This window comes from Rattus norvegicus, chromosome 1 (assembly GCF_036323735.1).
Source record: "Rattus norvegicus strain BN/NHsdMcwi chromosome 1, GRCr8, whole genome shotgun sequence".
In the NCBI taxonomy this organism is placed as follows: Eukaryota; Metazoa; Chordata; class Mammalia; order Rodentia; family Muridae; genus Rattus; species Rattus norvegicus.
In genome coordinates, this window is record NC_086019.1 from 70,940,120 (window position 1) to 70,948,876 (window position 8,757).

Here is an 8,757-nt window from a genome sequence, read left to right on the forward strand (position 1 = left end):
TTTTATGGTCTATGGAATCATTTATGTATATATCCTGTCTTTGATCAAATTCACTGCATTTTCCTCAGCTCCAAATAACCACTCCCATAATGTTTCTTCATATTTCCATATTCAAAATTTTTAAAGTACTGAATCCATTTCATGCTAGCTGTATGTACATGAGCACATCTCTGAAGAGAACTTCCTCTCCTTGTTCCAAGGCCAACAGCTGCTTATAATACCCCATGTAGTTGTGTGATGATCCCTTTCTTCATGCTGGGTTTTGAACTGAGTTAATCTTATATAGTGTTTTTGTATGCAGGCACAGCTTCCATGGAATTAGTTCTGCAGTGACATTCATGTGACAGTTATGGAAACCATGTCAGCTGTGATACTTGTTTACTGGATCTCAGTTTTATATGTGCATCATGTAGTAGAGGATTTGCTGTCTCTATTGTTTGAAAACATGGTTCTCTTGGACATCGTGACAATGACAAGATCCAGGAGTTTAACCTCATCCATTGTTGCTTGAGATGCCAAATACAGAGACTCCATTTTAGAGAATGTAACCTAAGTTTGAACTCAGGAAAACTAACAGGCTATTACCTAACATAATTTCCAAATTGCAGCCCCACCACTACCACCACCAAAACCCGAGCCTAGGTCCACTGTCTAGGTTAATCAGCAACACGGCCAGCATTTTCATGTTACATGCTCAACAAGACCAGAATCTCCAGTTTATTCCCCAACAAACCTTCACCCCCAGGTTACAAGATCACCCCCTGCCTAACAACCACCAATGCAGAGGGGAGCAGAAAATAAGTTTCTGATAAGACTCCCAGCACCAGACACAGTAGTTTCCAATTAGATGCTTACACACTTACCCTCTCCTTACTGCTTACTAGAAAGCCTTGGTTTAATAGATATTCCAGGCTCTCCACCACTAAAACTGTCCTTCATGACAGCAGTATGATTAGAAGGGGGTGGGGAGTTATCTTGAACAGAATAAAGACCCTGCTGTGAGTTGTGAATTAAAGCAGATTGTTTTCTGTGTGACTTTTGTTTTGTTTTGTTTGTTGTTTTTGTTTTTATGGATCATTAACACTTTCCTGGCAGTACATTTTACTTCACTGGACAGGAAGTTCCCCATTACACACAGAAGTACTGATCTGGAGGGTCTTGAAGCCAGCAAAACTAGTGGTGTTTTTCATGTCTTTTTGTGCTGCCTGTGTCCTGGACTGCTTGCTGAACCTTACCTCCCCTAGGGGGTTGAAGGTGAGGTGGCCCAGAATCAACAACACAGACACTGAGAAATTCTGAAGCAAGCTCTTCTGAAGGCTGCTGCAAGCTTCTTTATTAAACTCCCACAGTGCCCTATTGGTCCCTAGAATGTGTTTCTTCTAACCAGGAATTTGAAATTTGCAGACTTTTTCTGGGAGAGCAATCCTTGGTCCCTCAGGCAGTCCTCAGTTAGGTACACCTGCAGGGGATGCTTTTTACAGCTGCACTGCTTCCAGCCTGTAAATAGAGGTGACCCTATTTAAATCATGCCACATTGAAAACCCACCCTTTTTTTTTAAGATTTTTGACAATCTAATGGGAGCCATGGTGCCATTGCTTCAAAATTGGTGACCCTACCTTTGAGGATTCCCAGTATACTGGACTGTGTCTGTCTTTGGTTCTCCTGCCTTCCAGCATCTTACCTGTCACTGACTACCAGCCCTCAACTAGGTATCATTCTAGAGACATGTCACACAAGGGGCGATGTGGAAAGCCTACATGATGCTCTCATGGACCACTGCCATCCATGCTTTGATCACTTACTCAGGCTGAAATCAGGATTTTTGAGAGCTATCTGCCCCTTGAGGGTTGACTAATTAATGGAGCCCTCCCTAGAGATATGCTATGTGAGACATTTAAACAAAAATTTTATTAAAATGCCAATTCCTCTCATCATAGCTTAATAGGTTATGAGGTCTCAAACAGCCTCTTAATATTGTCCCACACTTTCCCCAAGAATCCCCCACCTAAGGAATGCCCAGAAAACCTGGGTGCATTGAGCTTGACTATATTCTCCCTTAAGAGCATAGAATAGTTAAGGAATTTGTCTGACAAAGTACCTTCACGATATTGAGTCAACTGTTGTTGGGCTTAGGTAGCATTATGTACCTGGCAAGGGATTAGGCAGATTAAGTGAAACATGAGTTCGCATACCTGAAATGATGGTAGCTGTAATACTAAAATCCCTCTTTCCCCAGTGTAAGCATTGTAAGTGAGTCTGGGTCATCAGAGTGCCAGGATGAAAGTGGGGCGTATTTAGAACAATCATTCAAATGACAGTTGGTTTCCTCATCAGGATAGCCATTGTTGTAGGTGGTCAGGAGACATTTCTCATTAAAGCAATTAAAGCTATCTCTGACAATTGAGGTATTAATGACCATAAAGAAGAAGGGAAATGAAACATAGAATGAGATGGCTTTCCATTCAGTCTGACTCAATATGGGCACATTGGTGGGTAGCTGCAGTGCACATTTTTCCTGACCTGTTTATAAGGAAATATGTCCTATTAAAGAGATGGTTGCCTTTTAGGAGAGTAAGAGGTTGTAAATCCAGACAATTAGAGGGGCCACATGAATCTCGATTGTACATAATATGATCACAATGGAACCTAATGGGATCCCTGTTAACAATAGGGAGGAATGTTGGAAGCATCATGTGAGGTAAACCTCCACATGCCAAGTGTGAGGTTAAGTAAGAATATCCGGTAGTCCCTGGCAATTTATACACCTAAGTCAGTCCCGCAGTGCTCCCAAGGGATAGGAAGTCCCAGAAAAGTGAGCATTTGAGGGACTCTTGGGACACCGAGGCAGGGGGGAAGTGTATCACACTTGGGGAATCCTTTGGAGATTTGTAATCAGTAAGGGGCACTTGAAGTTCCATATTCACCATGGTTGTATTTTATAGCTAGATAGGAGGCCTCACAGAGGAGACACTGGTGGTAACGAACACAGGGAAACAACCCTGGATATAGAAAATGAAAGGACGAGACAAGGAGCGTAGATAAAAGCATCACCAACAGAATACAAGAGATAGAAGAGAGAAACTCAGGAGCAGAAGATTCCATAGAAATCATCGACACACCTGTCAAAGATAATGGAAAATGGAAAAAGCTACTGGCCCATAACATACAGGAAATCCAGGACTCAATGAGAAGATCAAACCTAAGGATAATAGGTATAGAATAGAGTGAAGACTCCCAGCTCAAAGGACCAGTAAATATCTACCACAAAATCATAGAAGAAAACTTCCCTAACCTAAAGAAAGAGATGCCCATAAGCAAACAAGATGCCTACAGAACTCCAAATAGATTGGACCAGAAAAGAAACTCCTCCCATCATATAATAGTCAAAACGCCAAATGCACAAAATAAAGAAAGAATATTAAAAGCAGTAAGGGAAAAAGGTCAAGTAACATATAAAGGCAGACCTATCAGAATCACACCAGAGACTATGAAAGCCAGAATATCGTGGACAGATGTCATATAGACCCTAAGAGAACACAAATGCCAGCCCAGGATAAGGTATCCAGCAAAATTCTCAATTAACATAGATTGAGAAACCAAGATATTCCACGACAAAACCAAATTTACACAATACCTTTCTACAAACCAGCCCTACAAATGATAATAAATGGTAAAGCCCAATACAAGGAGGCAAGCTACACCCTAGAAAAAGCACGAAACTAATCGTTTTGCAACAAAACACAGAGAAGACAAGCACACAAACATCGTCTCACATCCACATATGAATATAACAGGAAGCAACAATCACTATTCCTTAATATCTCTCAACATTAATGGACAAAATACCCCAATAAAAAGACACAGAATAACAAACTGGATACTTAATGAGGACCCAGCATATTGCTGCCTACAGGATACATACCTCAGAGACAAAGACAGACACTACCTCAGAGTAAAAAGCTGAAAAAGAATTTTCCACTCAAATGGTCAGAAGAAGCAAGCTGGAGTAGCCATTCTAATATCGAATAAAATCGATATTCAACCAAAACTCATCAAAAAAGATAAGGAAGGACACTTCATATTCATGAAAGGAAAAATCCACCAAGATGAACTCTCAATCCTAAATATCTATGCTCCAAATACAAGGGCACCTACCTTCATAAAGAAACCTTACTAAAGTTCAAAGCACACATTGCACCTCACACAATGATGGTAGGAGATTTAAACACCACTTTCTTCAATGGACAGATCGTGGAAACAGAAATTAAACAGAGAGATAGACAGACTAAGAGAAGTCATGTACCAAATGGACTTAAGAGATACTTATACAACATTGTATCCTAAAGCAAAAGGATATTCTTACTGCTCACCACCTCACGGTGCTTTCTCCAAAATTGACCATATAATTGGTCATAAAACAGGCCTCAACAGGTACAGAAAGATAGAAATAATCCCATGCGTGCTATCAGACAATCAGGAGCTAAAGCTGGTCTTCAATAACAATAATGGAAGAACACCCACATGTACATGGAAGTTGAACAATTGTCTACTCAATGATAACCTGGTCAAGGAATAAATAAAGAAAGAAATTAAAGACTTCTTAGAATTTAATGAAAATGAAGGTGTAACATACCCAAACTTATGGGACACAATGAAAGCTGTGCTAAGAGGAAAACTCATAGCGCTGAGTGCCTGCAGAAAGAAACAGGAGAGGGCATATATCAGCAGCTTGACAGCACACCCACCTAAAAGCTCTAGAACAAAAAGAAGCAAATACACCCAGGAGGAGTAGAAGGCAGGAAATAATCAAACTCAGAGCTGAAATCAAGCAACTAGAAAGAAAGAAGACCATACAAAGAATCAACAGAACCAAAGCTTGGTTCTTTGAGAAAATCAACAAGATAGAAAAACCCATAGCCAGAATAACCAAAGGACACAGAGAGTGTGTCCAAATTAACAAAATCAGAAATGAAAAGAGAAATATAACAACTGAATAAGGTAAAATTCAAAACATCAGTAGATCCTACTACAAAAGCATATATTCAACAAAACTTGGATATCTGGTGGAAATGGAAAATTTCTTAGACAGATACCAGGTACTGAAGTTTGTGAGGAGCTGTCCTCACAGATGTGAGGAGCTGTCCAAGGAGCTGTCCTCACATATGTGGGGAGCTGTCCTCACATACTCCATTACAAGATGGCATCGGCATCCGGCAGAACGCACCTAGTAAAAAGGGCAATACGCAGGCGCCTGGTAACTTCCCTACTCAAAGGGACACGTACGAATTGGTACGTCATCTGGCATAATTGGCAGCGACCAGTCAGAGAGTGACACGTCCTAGGCGAGGATAGTTTCCTATATAAGGGACGGTTATTCCTCACTCGGAGTCTCCACATTGTAAGCTTATGCTCTCCCTCTCAAGACGCATTAAAGCTTTTCTGCAGTAGGATCCTGTGTGTGCCGCGTCGTTCCTGCTGGCGAGACGTAGCGCGGGATATCTGGTGCCGAAACCCGGAAAAGACCTCGCCATCATCAGCACCTTCGGAGATCCCTTGGCGACAAGGAGGATTCAGAACTGCAGGTAGGTACGTTTGGAGAGGCAGCCCTCTCTTGGACTTTGGTCTGGGGTTGTCACCACCTTGGAAAGGATTTGTTGAGGCTATAGTATTTGTCCTGGGAGCCACCCTATTCTTTATGTTCTGTTTTCACTGTTTTCGCTGTTAAAAGGACGATCACAGCAGCTGAAGGCGCGTCTCAGTCTCTCGTATATAAGTGAGCTTCACGCAGCTCTCTTTTACCTTCGATTTTGACTGTTGAGGAGCAAGGACGCAATAAGGCCGACGTAGATAAGCAGCACCATCCGGGGAGGCGTGTGTAAGACTCCTGTACATAAGAGAGCAGCGTGTCCGTCTCTACCCTTTCACCTCATGCCTTGTCAGACGGACATAGATAAGCCGCCGGTGTTCCTGGCCCATCATGGGATCCTCACATCTGTGGTCACAGCCTTGGAAACAGTGTTAAAGCAGAGGGACATCAAAATTGGAGGAAGAACACTTAAAAACTTTGTGAAGGAGGTGGAGAGGGTGGCGCTTTGGTTTGCCTGTTCAGGCTCGTTTACAATTGCCTCATGGAACAAACTTGGAAAAGACCTTGACAGAAAATTGGCGGAAGAGGATCTGCGCCTAGGGACCAAAGCTATATGGAAGCTGGTTAAGAATTGTTTAAAGGATGAAACGTGTAAGGCAGCAGTAGTAGAAGGACAGGCCACTCTCGAGGTAGTCCGGGAAAGTATGTCAGAAACCGAACATAGTGAGAGGTTGGGCGCGCGCAAGAAAAAGGACGTCCTAAGAAAGAAAAAAGGCCCTCCCGGTAAGTCCGCAGACAAGGGAGCGTTGAAATTTTCCAGCACTTCCTCCTCTACACATAAACCAGGAGGGGGAGCCAGCCTATACCCTGTGAAAGAGCTAGAAGCGCTGAACCTCGACAGTTCTGAAAGCTCTGAAAATAAAACCTTAGACTCAGAGGAGGAGGCCGAGCTAGTGCTGTTAGTATTCTTGAAACCGCCGGTATAATTAAAACCACTAGTAAGGTGGCAGATATTTTCTGAAAAATCCAAATTATCCTATTAAATAGAAGATTCCCTGTATACATTACTCATATACGGGCCCATTCTGGACTCCCTGGCCCAATGAGTTCAGAGAATGATTTGGCTGACAAAGCCACAAAAATGATAGCTGTGGCCCTGGCCTCTCCTTTAGAGGCCGCTAAAGCCTTTCATGGCAATTTCCATGTCACCTCAGAAACTTTACGCCGCCGCTTCTCTATAACTAGAAAAGAGGCATGTGATATAGTCACCCAATGCCAACAGTGCTGCCAGTTCCTCCCAGTTCCTCACATCGGGGTCAACCCGAGAGGAATACAGCCATTGCAAATCTGGCAAATGGATGTTACTCATAATTCTACTTTTGGAAAATTATAGTATGTGCATGTATCTATAGACACATGTTCTGGCATTCTACATGCCACCCCACTTACAGGAGAAAAAACAACACATGTCATTCAGCACTGCCTTGAAGCATGGAGTGCTTGGGGAAAGCCAAAATGTGTAAAAACTGACAATGGCCCCGCCTACACATCTCAAAAATTCCATCAGTTTTGTGCTCAGATGCAGGTTACCCACCTGACGGGCCTGCCCTACAACCCTCAAGGACAGGGAATCATAGAGCGTGCTCATCAGACGCTCAAATCATATTTAAGTCTTGATGAAGCTGGACAAACAGCGGCTGAGCAACATTGCTCAGAGCCCAAGAGGACAAAAGAATTAGTCAAATGGAAGGATGTATTGGCAAATGAATGGAAAGGCCCGGATCCTGTTTTAATAAGATCCAGGGGAGCTGTCTGTGTTTTTCCACAGGACAATGAAAATCCCATATGGATCCCAGGACGACTTACTCGGAGCATCACAGCAAGTGATCAAGAAGGGACTGGGACTCCTGCACCTCCTCACTCTTCTTCCATGGATGCCAGCAACGGTGCAGGACAAGCTACGATGGGGAAGAATGTCAACCTTTCCACTCCCGATGCCGGTGATGTACCACTAACAGGGATTTAGGGTTGGCCTATTTACCTAAGGATCCACAGGTTGAACGACTAAAAGAAAATAGGACTATTCCCCTTAAGGGCAGTCTTTGTTTTGGCATATTCAACAAAACATCTTTTGATCTCCCTTGCATTATGTTATGTAATCAATCTTCTGCTTGGTTAAGGGAGGCCACATGGGGAACTGGTGAGGAGGACATTGTGGCTAACGCCACAGTTCTCTATGGTGGTGGCCTTACATTGCGTTAATGGTAGCTGCACTGATCTTATGCCCATGGCGATGCTACTTGGAGGAAAGGGCGAAAAGGGACGGTTGTCATTTTCCTGGACGGGGAACATCAAACCTGCTGCCTCTTTCTGGACAGCTACTCATATAAAATATCGCAGTAGTTACCCGCATGCCTCGCTTTATCCTGATCCCTGTTGATACCCCAGGGACCTTATTTAGAGGAAAAAGAGATTTTGGTACTTCTGCAATTATTGCTGGCATTATTGCTATGACAGCAGTCGCTGCCTCGGTTACTGCCTTGGCATTGGCCTTGTCAAATTCAGTACAGACAACCCAAACTATCAATGATTTATCGGCCACCGTCTCTGTGGCTTCGGACAGACAGGCCTCGGCCAATACTCAGATATAGGGAGGCTTTATGCTTGTCAACCAACGTATAGATCTGGTCCGAGAGCAATTAGACATTCTATGGCAACTGGCCCAGCTTGGCTGTGAGCAAAAACTCCCAAGCCTTTGTGTCACCTCCATATAATATGACAAATTTACCCGAGCTGCTAATCTGTCTAAGTCTTTCACAGCATCTGTTACAGAATTGGACCTCGGAGTTTGAACAGACACTTCGAGAGCTGAGAGCGACCATCATTCAAGTAAATTCTACCCGACTGGACCTGTCTTTGACGGAGGGATTGTTGTCCTGGATCACCTCAGCAGTCTCTTATTTCAAGGAATGGGTGGGAGTGGGACTTTTTGGAGTGATCCTCTGCTGTGGATTAGTGTTACTCTTCTGGTTGCTTTGCAAATTGAGATCTCAAACAAGAAAAGACATAGTAGTGATCGCCCAGGCGCTTGTAGCCCTTGAACAAGGAGCGTCAGCCTATATCTTGTTGACCATGCTCAAGGAACAGGTCGCCAGCTGGACAGCTCTTG